We start from the raw sequence: 11,769 nt of genomic DNA on the forward strand, positions 1-11,769 counted from the left end.
AATAATTCTGAGATGATGGGCTCCGGAGAATCAAAATGAAAACATTCCCGAATTGCTTCAGATGGGTGAAAAGAATATCTCATAATCGAGAATAATTGCGAGGATGGCACGAAGCTAGAACCATGAATTATCAAGAGAATGAATATGATTTGGAGGAAACTCATCCCCGGTCTTCAGAATCTGAGAATGACGATGAGATACGCCACCATGAATTATTGAGGCACTACGAAATGAAGAATAGAAATATTGAGCCCACGACGCAAAGAATTTGAAAGATCTTGAAGAAGTACATATGAGTGATGATAATTCATTCTTACGTCAAACTTTGAAAAGAATTTAAGAGTAACTCCGGAAAAATTAGAAGAGTCAGGTAAGATCCTGGGAAAAGACCTATGGGTTAGGGCCCACTCAAAAGAAACACCGTTGAACGATTTAAAAGAGAGCTTGCGTCGGTTGAATTAAATTGCTTGAAACAAAGACAACTTGGGACAAATGAAACAAACACCGATGAGGAAACTGAGATTGGATCTTGCAAAAGGGAAAAAAGATCGGGTCCACTTGAAGAGAAACACGCCGGTTGAAAAGGATTAACATGACAATCTCGATTATCATGAAGGATTAGTATTCACATAGAAATATGAGAACACTGCTTGGAAAAAAGGTATGGAATCAACACTTGACTTCGAAGCAACTTGAATACCACAACTTAAAACAAAAAAAGGATTGGCTTGCGGAACAAGCCGGAACAAAAATATGATAGATCCCATATCGTATCATGTGTCTGTTGGAAAGATATTCCAGGAGCTACTTGAATTCCCACTTATAAACTCCTGAAACTTTCTGGTTATCAAATCAGGTGTTGGGGATACAGGGGAAGCATAATATCTCACCCAAACTAACAATCCCTACATCCAGCTGTATCCATCCTTCAACAGATAACCAAGCAACCTTCGGATATCATGTACCTCAACCTTCAAAAAGCATCCATTATACGAGTTATGGCAATACTCCCGAACTCTTGCCCTAGTACTGGGTGGCGTCGAGGTTATCTCACCAACAACTGCACAAAAGAGGTTTTCGATGTCGGGAACTCAGGTATTCCAGAACTGCAACGATAAAATTGTGACGACAACACCTCGGAGCTCAACTCCACGGGACACTGCCACAACCCCTAAATGTCAGGAGGCACCAAGAACAATGTTCTTGTCACAAGACTATCGGAATAATTCCAAGATACCCGCGTGATCCTAAAAACAATTCGTGAAATTTGAGGAGAGGAGAGTCAAACTTCTACGCCAGGAGGCCTCACCAGAGCGACGAAGGGACTGAGGAGTAAAAAGAATCCTACTCTCCGATATATGTAATCCTAAGACTCAAAACATTTTGTTCTAGACTCAACAACGTCAGCGATTCGATCAAGCAGGGGCTCCTAAGTCGGGGAAGGCTCTGATTCCAACTTGTAAGACCCACATTGCGACTATATCTCCCATGTGTCGTGGCACGACTTAGAGGCATAGCCGCATGGTAGGCTTGTCGCAAGAGGGGTAATCTTCACACATCCCTTTCTTATTCGGTACATGGGATGTGTGAAGATTACCCCTCTTGTGACAAGGCTACCATGCGGCTATGCCTCTAATTCGTGCCCCGACACGTGGGAGATATAGCCGCATTGTGGGTGTTACACCGTCGTCCTCCACGCACTTTGGTGCGCTCGCTGCGGGTCGTGTTGTCAACATGGTCAACAAACAACACGACTCGGCAGAAGCACGTGGAGAGGATCACAATATGGGCCCACCATGTCAGCGTAAGGAAAAATAAAATGCTTCCTCCTAGTGTTTTCCTGACATCTGGGACCCACGACATTGTGAGCGTATATAGTCAATAGACAAGAGAACAACACAAGATCGGCTAACACCTAGGATATAGCTGCTCGAGCAATATTTTCTTTGTTATTGTTGAGACGAAGCAGGGTTTGAACTGGGTTGTAGCCTGTCTAGCCCAGGCTTATATTTTATGTTCACCATGTGATCAGCCCAACTATTTTTTCTTTGTGAAAATGAGCCCAGTTTAATTTTTTTGAAGAATACCCAATCGAGGCCTATTTATTTTTCTACGCCCTGATGGGCTGCAACTCTTTCAACACGCCTGCAAATCTTGAAAGTAATATGAAATTGGTTGTAAATATTAAAACAGGTGACAAATTGGCAATTACTTTATAATTTCTGAATTTTTTTTCACATTTTTAGATTCCTATTTCACTGGGCATTAACCTAATTTAAATATATCTTCAAAGTACTTTAAATCTGGCTCAGCATTTCGGTATTAAAAATAGTGTGGAACCCACAGAAATATGCGAAATCGGCCCTGGCCAACCCAAAAAACGGGCTGCAATGAATTGCATAAGAAGTCGCAATGAGCTATATATAAATTATTAAAAAAGAGGGAATGGTTTGACTTATGGGACTTTTAAGTTGACATGTATACAAGATTTTTTTAGTTATTATATACGTCAACAAAGGATTCTAGCAGACGTAATCATTGGATGTCAATCCAACGGTCGTCGTGTATCTTCAATCTCTGATCTTCTTGCTCCAGCCGCCAAATACAGCGCCGGCGGGAACGCCTGCTCCCGCCTCCCGTGTAGGCCTCACCGCCCCCTACTACTCCAACTGCTCGCCAGGGCATCCCTCTAATCACCCACACCCCCTGTTATTCTGCGGTGATGGCAGCCTCACACCGCAGCCGAACCAGTGAACCCTCGTACTCCTCTCCGCATGGGCATCCATTGCCGCGTCTTCCCCGGCTCTGCGTCGTCCCCTTCCTAGGCCTCGCCATCGTCCATTGCCCTGGTGCTCGCGGTGAGCTGTGGTCAACATGGTCAAGGAACGACTTCCATCGGAAGAGTACTGTTGTGGAGAGGCTGACAGCTGGGTCCACGGCAGTCGCAAGGAAGTGCCTCCTTATTATGCGGAAAATAATTATTCCTCCACCTGACAGCAAGGACGCACCGGACGGGCCACCGTATTTGGCGAAAAAATGTTTCCCCCTGACTGCTGGGACCAACCAAACGGGCCACTGTATTTCGAGAAAAGAACGTTCCCCCCGCTGTCAGCTCGGACCCACCGGAAGTGCCTCCTTATTACGCACAAAAAATGAATACTCCCCCTGCTGGTTGGAACCCACCTTGGTGGGAGGCTGACTTGTGGGCCTACTAAGTTGACGGGGACGGAGTGCTTTGTCAACTTAGTCAATATGAACGATTCTAGCTCTAGTAACCATACGATGTCCATCCAATGGCCGTAGTGCTTCTTCAACCTCTGGTCTTCCTGCTCCAGCCGCCCAAAGCAGCGTCGGTCGTGCCACATGCTCCTGCCTCCCGTGGCCGACTGTGCTGCCGCGGAGGCCTCACCGCCCCTACTATTCCCACCGCTGGCCAGGCCATCCCTCTACTCACCGACACCCCTTGTTATTCTGCGGCGACGGTAGCCTCACACCGCAGCGAACCAGTGAACCCTCATACTCCTCTACGCATGGGCATCAACTGTCGCGTCTTCCCCGGCTCTACGCATCCCCTTCCTAGGCCTCGCCGTCGTCCACCGCCCTGGTGCTCTCGGCACGGCCTGGTCAACGTGGTCAAGGAACGGCTTCCATCGGACCTGGAGTGTACATTGAGAGGCTGACAGCTGGGTCCACGGCCGCAGCAAGGAAGTGCCTCCTTATTACGCGCAAAATAATTGTTCCTCCACCTGACAGCGGGGATGCACCGGACGGGCCATCGTATATCGCAAAAAAATGTTTCCCCCTGACTGCTGGGACCCACCAGCTACATCTTCGCACGCAAGGAAGTGCGTCTGGGCAAAAAAACGATTCGCCCCCCGGACTACTGGGACCCACCAGCTACATCTTCGCACGCAAGGAAGTGCGTGACAGTCGAGACCCACCTGGTCAAAGCGTACATAGTGTTGTCATTCTGGTCGTGAACGTGTACGTACATACTGGTCGATGTAGAGCCCGCATGTGTTGTAGGAGAGGCGCGCATGTAGCATGTACATGCACGTACAGCGGCCAGGGTGCAAGAAAGTAAATACGGCCACGTACGTACATACGGGCGGGATCTCGAACGCCTACTTGCGCGTACGTACGGCCATGGCTGGGTCGGAACGGAGAAACAGCATCGTCATCGTGTTCATGGGGAGACAACCGGCTGTGTCGGAACGAAATGCATCGTCGTGTTCATCGGGAGGGCTTGGATGGAACAGCCGATGGAAGCGAGGCCTGGCGTACTGCAGAATGGAGGAAACGGCCTTGTGTTCGACCAGCCACGGTCAAAACAGGATCCTGTTTATCAGGAGGGGTCTGGCGTACCGCAAAACAGAGGAAACAGACCTCCTATGGTCGAAACGAGGGTCATGTTGATCGGGAGGGGTGTGGCGTACCGCAAAATGGAGGAAACGGACTTGTATTGGAGCGCTACGGTCGAAACAGGGGTCCTGTTCATCGGGAGGGGTGTGGCGTACCACAAAACGAGACTCCACGGGATACTATTCATCTCCACCGTCGACCCCCTCCATCCTCCACGGGCTACTATTCATCCATCGTCGACCTCCTCCAGCCTCCACCTGCGACTGTTCATCCACGGGCTCCTGTTCATCTAGCCTCCATCGCGTGCAACTCCACCAGCTATTGTTCAACCAGCCCTCTCCGCGGGCTCCTATTCAACCACCCCTCCACGGGCTACTATTCATCCAGCCCTCCACCGTCTACTGTTCATTCTGCTCTCCACAGGGTGGTCCTGTTCATCCAGCCCTCCACGGGGTCCTGTTCATCTAGCACCAACCGGCTAGATCGATATGGGTCCTGTTCATCCAGAGGCAACACCACGGGGTCCTGTTCATCCACCCCCACCGGGAACTATTCATCCAAACCCCCCCCCAGCAACGCTCACTGTTCATCCATAGGCAGGATGGATCGGCTTCAGTTAGCAGTAGTAGCGAAGGGATCTCTTGATCGGGTTCAGTTAACAGCCATCGATCGATCGCTCGGATTCAGTAACGCATAGGTTGCAGTGCAATCGCTCGGGTTCAGTTAGAGCGCAACGCCTCGCTCGGGTTCAGTTAGAGCCCAACGCCTCGCACCCACAACACGTGCGTGTACGAGAGAAACGTGCATCGCTCAGCCCCGACCACCCACCGTAACCGGGAACACCCTAATATTTTCCTCGCCCTTGCTTCTACCATGGTTTTTTCCATCATGGATGGCCCAAAGAATGTCATGCAGCTGCACCTCCGGCCCGCTCAGGACGAAAAGCCCATTTTATGTCATGATTTTTTATCATAGAAGTAGGACCCCACCACATCTATGATGATTCCGTGTTTTGTCACAATTATTGTCATAGAAGTGTCAGAAGTATGACAGAAAAAATTGCGTTCGACCCAAAATGTCACAGATGTGTCTTTTTCTGTAGTGCTAGTCCAGGTTTATCGCCTATTCGGGTTCCATCCGCAAGGAGATCCGGCCGTGGTTTCGCTCACGGCCTCAAACGATGAGAGCAGGGTTCCCGAGGCACCAAACGAGCATCTTGGTACACTATGCCTTGTGTCTCTACCGCATCATAGCCCACCCTTGGGGTCAGCACTACGCACGGCCCCCAACACATATCCTACAAACACCAGAAACTAGTTGCAACTCCTGGACAAAGATCGAGGCGATTAATAAGCCGAGAGGGGTCGAGTTACTGGAACCCAATGTGTGGTAGTAACTATTCATGGATCACAAACACAGAACTCAGTTCCTGAGGACAGTTTCAATGAGACAACCCACCATGTACTCCTACATGGCCTCTCACCACTACCTTTACCAAATCGTGTTCACACACTTAGCTGTCAACAATAGGACATGTTCACCACAGTCCAATTCATCCCCGATGAATCAGTCCTGACTCAACTCTAAGCAGTAGCAAGCATAGCACAAGTATGAATGAGTAGGCACATCAGGGCTCAAACAACTCCTACTCATGCTAGTGGGTTTCATCTATTTACTATGGCAATGACAGGTCATGCAGAGGAAAGGGGTTCAACTACCGCAGCATGTAACAATTGAAGCGTTGTTGTCCTAATGTAGTTAAAGAGAGCAGAAGCGAGAGAGTGGGATTGTATCGGAATGAACAAGGGGGTTTTGCTTGCCTGACACTTCTGAAGATAGTATAGTTCTTCATCGGTGTCACTGATCTAATCCTCGGTACCACGTCTACTGAGAGGCGACAAATACCGACAACAGAGAAGGAACACAATCAATGTAATGCAACTGAGAGCCAATGCAACTAGCAACAATTTAAATGAAGTTGGTTTTAATCCAAGATTCAAATTCAAACTCCGTATGTCGATATGCAAATGCCATTTATTTGATTTTCCCTAAACAGTAGCAAAAAGTTGTTCTAACATATATGGAAATTCCATAAACCGATTCTTTGGATTTTCCTGATAATTTTTCATATATAAATTATTTAATTTGGAGTTACAGATTATTTTCTATGAATTTTTCAAAGTTTAGGTTATTTTCTAAAATTTCCTGGATTATTTTCTAATCTAGAAAATGATTAACCGCGTCAGCGTGACGTTGGTGTGACATCATCAAGTCAACAGGGCATTCCAAGTCAAACCTGACCTGTGGGGCCCGCACGTCAGTGTAATACGGTAGGAACATGGGCTGACCGGTGGGGCTAGGTCAACGTTGACATGGCATGGTCAACTAACATGTGGGGCCGGCTGGTTTAATCTAAACTAAACATGGAATAAATACCAGGGTTAATTAGGGCATGGGGCCCATATGTCAGTGAGAGAGGGGGTTAATTAGCGGGGTCATTAGCAGTTAACAACATAGCCACATCAACCCGCCGACATTTAGCCGCCGGTGACACAAACCGTGGCGGAGATCTTCAGAAATCGCCATCCAGTGATGGTTCGACGTGCGGCTAGGCTTGCTCCACTCCTAGGAGTGCGCCGCATCTAGTGGTGCCACTGGTTGGAGCTGGTGTGGCCGGGAACTATGCCGGCGTCGAGGTTTGGCGGCGGCCGAAGCATGGGTTCAACGGCCGCGGTGCTATGGGGCACAGCAAGAGCAGTTGAGGGGCTCCACAGGTTCCTGGGATCACCAGGAACACGCCAGGGTCACGACCACAAGCGGAGGAGCTCGAAGACTACGTGTGCAACAACAATGACGGGCGGTGGCGCGGGAGCTCGCGAGGCAGATGTTGTAGCACGGACTTGAGCAAGGGGGTGGAGGGGAAACAGAGAGGATCTCACGGCATATTAGACAAGCAGCTCAGCGGGCTTGGGGACGGCTTGGAGGCGACGAAACCACGATGATGATCTTGGGTGCTCGAGGAGGAAGACGAGGGCGGAGGCTGAGGGAGTCCTGGACTAAGGGGTCCTCGGGCGTCCGGCCTGTTATCTGTGGTCTGGACTAATGGGCTGTGAAGATACGAAGACCGAAGACTACACCCGTGTACGGATGGGACTCTCCTTGGCATGGAAGGAAAGCTTGACGACGGAATATGTAGATTCCCTTCTTTGTAACCGACTCTGTGTAACCCTAGACCCCCCAGTGTCTATATAAACCGGAGGGTGTAGTCCGGAAAGGATATACTCAATACCTTAGTCATACAGGCTAGACTTCTAGGGTTTAGCCATTACGATCTCGTGGTAGATCAACTCTTGTAATACTCATATTCATAAATATCAATCAAGTAGGAAGTAGGGTATTACATCCATAGAGAGGGCCCGAACCTGGGTAAACATCGTGTCCCCTGTCTCCTATTACCATCAACCTTAGATGCACAGTTCGGGACCCCCTACCCGAGATCCACTGGTTTTGACACTGACGTTGGTGCTTTCATTGAGAGTTCCTCTATGCTATCGCTGAAAGTTTTGATAGCCCCTTCAATCGTCAATGATGACGCTGTCGTGGGAGAAACTTTCCTCCCCGGGCAGATCTTCGTATTCAGCGGCTTCGCACTGCGGGCCAACTCGTTTGGCCATCTGGAGCAGATCAAAAGCTGCGCCCCTGGCCAAGAAGTCGGATTTGGGAGCTTGAACTACTTCGCGGACATCCGTGGAGACTTGATCTTCGCCTGATTCGATACCGCGGTGGCCGCTCCCAGTGACCTCGATGATCATGACCTAAACCTGTCATCGGGCCGCATCCAAGAGATCGCTCCTGTAACCACTTTGGCCCTAGAGCCGGAGCAGGCTGCGCCGTCCAAAAACAGGAGGATGAACCCCACCTCGGAGGCCGCAGATTCCACGGCGTTGGAGCTGCACATGGACCTGGTCTCACATGATGCCTATGCCACCGGAACGCCGGAATCGTCTTCGGCCGTAGGTTCCGAACCGCGTGAGCCCGCGGATGCCGAGCTTGATCGTTTATCGATCTTCAAATTCAGCACCGCAGACATCATCCAGCACTCGCCTTTGGGCGATGTGCTAAACTCATTAAAAACCTGTCCTTGGCGGAGGACTCTCAGCCGAACTATATCCGGCTCGAACTAGGGGCTGATGGTGGAGAATTGCGCTCCCCACCCACCACCCACTTCATAGCCACAATCGAGGATTCAACCGATACACTGGATTACAACTCCGAGAATATCGACGGCACAGACAATGATGCCGATAACAACGAAGACCCCGTGGATACAACTAATGAACAAGATGCATGTAACACCCCGAATGTAACTTGCCATATTTGTACTCCGACTCTGCCATTTTCGGCTCTAAGTTATGAGATTCCCTTCGTGGTGGGGTTTTTGCCTGTGTTTTCCATTTAGTTCATGTCATGCACTTCATATGATGTCATCATGTGTATCTCTTTTGCATACGTGTTCGTTTCATGCATCCGAGCATTTCCCCGTCGTCCGTTTTGCAATCCGACACTTCTACATGCACCGACATCCCCCTTTTTGTCTCTTTTCGTGAGTGGGTGTTAAACATTCTCGGAATGGACCGAGATTTGCCAAGCGGCCTTGGTACACTACCGGTAGACCGCCTATCAAATTTCGTGCCATTTGTAGTCCGTTTGATACTCCAACGGTTAACCGGGTAACCGGAAAGGCCTCTTGTGTGTTGCAGCCCAACACCCCTCCAAAACGGCCCAATAACCCATCCAAACCTATTCCCTGTCCTCCGCCGTCGGATCACAATCGCGTGGGCAAAAACTACACCTCATTTGGACACTCCTACCTCCTCCTAGTTATATATATATATATATATATATATATATATATATGTGATCCCCTCCTTTTTTCGTGCAGACAAACCCTAGCCCCGCTCCCTCTCCGCCGCCGGACGTGTCCGCTCCCGCCGGACACGCCCGCGCCGCCGCCCGCAGCCAATCGGAGCCAAACACGTGTCCGACCACCGCCCTCCGCCGCACCGGCCTGCCGAGGCCCGCAGCCGGCCCCCGCGGGCCCGCTCCTCCGCCGTCCTTCTGCCTCCCTGCCGCCCGTGCTCCGCCCGCGCCACCGCGGGGCATCCTGCCGCCGCTCCGGCGGCGAGCCCGCGCGCCGCCCAGCACCGGTGACGCCCTGTTTGGCGCCGCCGCTCGCCGCCCCACGGTGCTCGCGCCCTGGCCGTGCGCCTCTCTGCCCTGCCCCGCATTCCCCCGCGCCGCCTTCGTCGGAGACCGGCCGGATCCGGCGAGCCACATCCGGATCCACCCGGCCCCGACCTCCCCGACCACCCTCCGGTGCCACCCCACTGCCACATCGCCGGAGTAGTCGCCCGCGTCGCCGTTGACCTTGGAAACCCTAGATCTGCTCACCCGAGGTCGATTTTTTACTAAGTCCTATCCCTCTCTCATATTTTTATGCCTCTATTCCTTGCATCATAACTCCATGACCGTAGCTCCGATTGATGCATATGATATATCAAAATATTCATTGGGAGATGCTCCATTTCATTCCATTGTGCCATGCTTGTTTTATGCCATCTTGATGCCCAAATCGCTGATGCAAGAGTGCTATAAAATTTTAGCTCATGTTACTTAGCAGAGTATGATGTTTTGTCACATTTGTTGGGTGCTTCATATGAACATGAGCTCTACATGTGTTTTGATCTATGCCATGCCATCTTTACAGGTTTGTTTGCCATGTATTTTTGTGATCAATGTGGTGACTAGCACAAGCATGCAAAGTAGTCTTCGTGATATTGCTGATTTCAGGGAATTAGGATTTTGCTTAGTCCTTGTTCTGCTGATACTTTTATGCCATGTAAACATGATGCTATAGTGAGATGTTTTGGACATATGGTTATTATATATCCATCCATGTCCCTGTTTGTAATTATGGAGTGACCTAGCATGTCTTAATCTTGACCTACCTTTGCTATAAAATGTTCCTCGCAGGTTGTTTACATGTTAATCAATGTTGCCATGGATGTTGTAGTTGATCCATGCATGCTGTGAACTTGCTCTTTCCATTGTTAGCTTCTTTAACATGTCATCTTGCTGTAGGTATGTTTGTCTTGTCATGCAATGCCTTGTGGTGAGTGAATCGAGCTTGCAAAGATGCCTTCATAACTCTGTTTATGCCATGCTCAGTTTTCTGCCATGTCTGTAGCTGTTAATAAAACTTTCTTCGTTTACATGGGTGCCATCATATCTTCTGTGCCTTTTTGGCTCATGATAAGTAAGGGACGTTTGTTCTGTGCATTTAGTAGTTTAATGTCATCCGTTTGTTTGCTATGATATGTTCCTGTAGCATGTTGTTTGCTTGCTCTAAACATGGCTTCCTGATGTTAATTTCTGGCATGCTAGTATATCTTTTGCACTTTTGCCATGCTTGTTTGAACCTGCTCTTATGTTCGTTAGCCGTACCTTACTGTTCATGTTTTGTCAAGCATCTTGAGTAGATCACTGCCATTTGCCTTGTTGATATGTTGGAGTGCAGTAGCTTAGTTTCTTGTTGCATAATAGATGGCATCGTGCTGTTAATCGCAGAATTGTGCCATTCTTGTTTTGCTTGCCATTTGCAAACCGTGCATCCCATTCCGGTGATCTTTATATCGTTTTCGACCGAAATCATCTCATATTTCCAGCGGCACACTTGGTTTGCCAAGTTGGTGCTTGGTCCAATATTTCCCTTCTGAAGCTCGCATATGCATTGCATATCACATCCCGCATGGCATGCCATGTTTTGCATCATGTTGCTTGCACATTGCACCGTGATTGATTGTTGGTCCTTTGCCTGTGTTCTTGCTTTGGGTAGAGCCGGGAGACGAGTACGTGATTGAGGAACCTGTTGAGTACGCTTACGAGGATCAAGCTTTCGTCAACTCTGAAAACATTGCAGGCAAGATGACCATACCCTCGAAATCACTTCTATCTTTGCTTGCTAGTTCTTCGCTCTATTGCTATGCCGCGATACCTACCACCTGCTATATCATGCCTCCCATATTTCCATGTCAAGCCTCTAACCCACCTTTGTTAGCAAACCGTTGTTTGGCTATGTTACCACTTTGCTCAGCCCCTCTTATAGCATTGCTAGTTGCAGGTGAAGTTGGAGTTTGTTCCTTGTTCGAACATGGATATTTGTTGGGATATCATTATTATATCTTGTTACTTTAATGCATCTATATACTCGGTAAAGGGTGGAAGGCTCGGCCTTATGCCTGGTGTTTTGTTCCACTCTTGTCGCCCTAGTTTCCATCATACCGGTGTTATGTTCCTTGATTTTGTGTTCCTTACACGGTTGGGTGATAATGGGAACCCCTTGACAAT

The sequence above is a fragment of the Triticum dicoccoides genome, chromosome 4A, assembly GCF_002162155.2.
Source record: "Triticum dicoccoides isolate Atlit2015 ecotype Zavitan chromosome 4A, WEW_v2.0, whole genome shotgun sequence".
Classification (NCBI taxonomy): Eukaryota; Viridiplantae; Streptophyta; class Magnoliopsida; order Poales; family Poaceae; genus Triticum; species Triticum dicoccoides.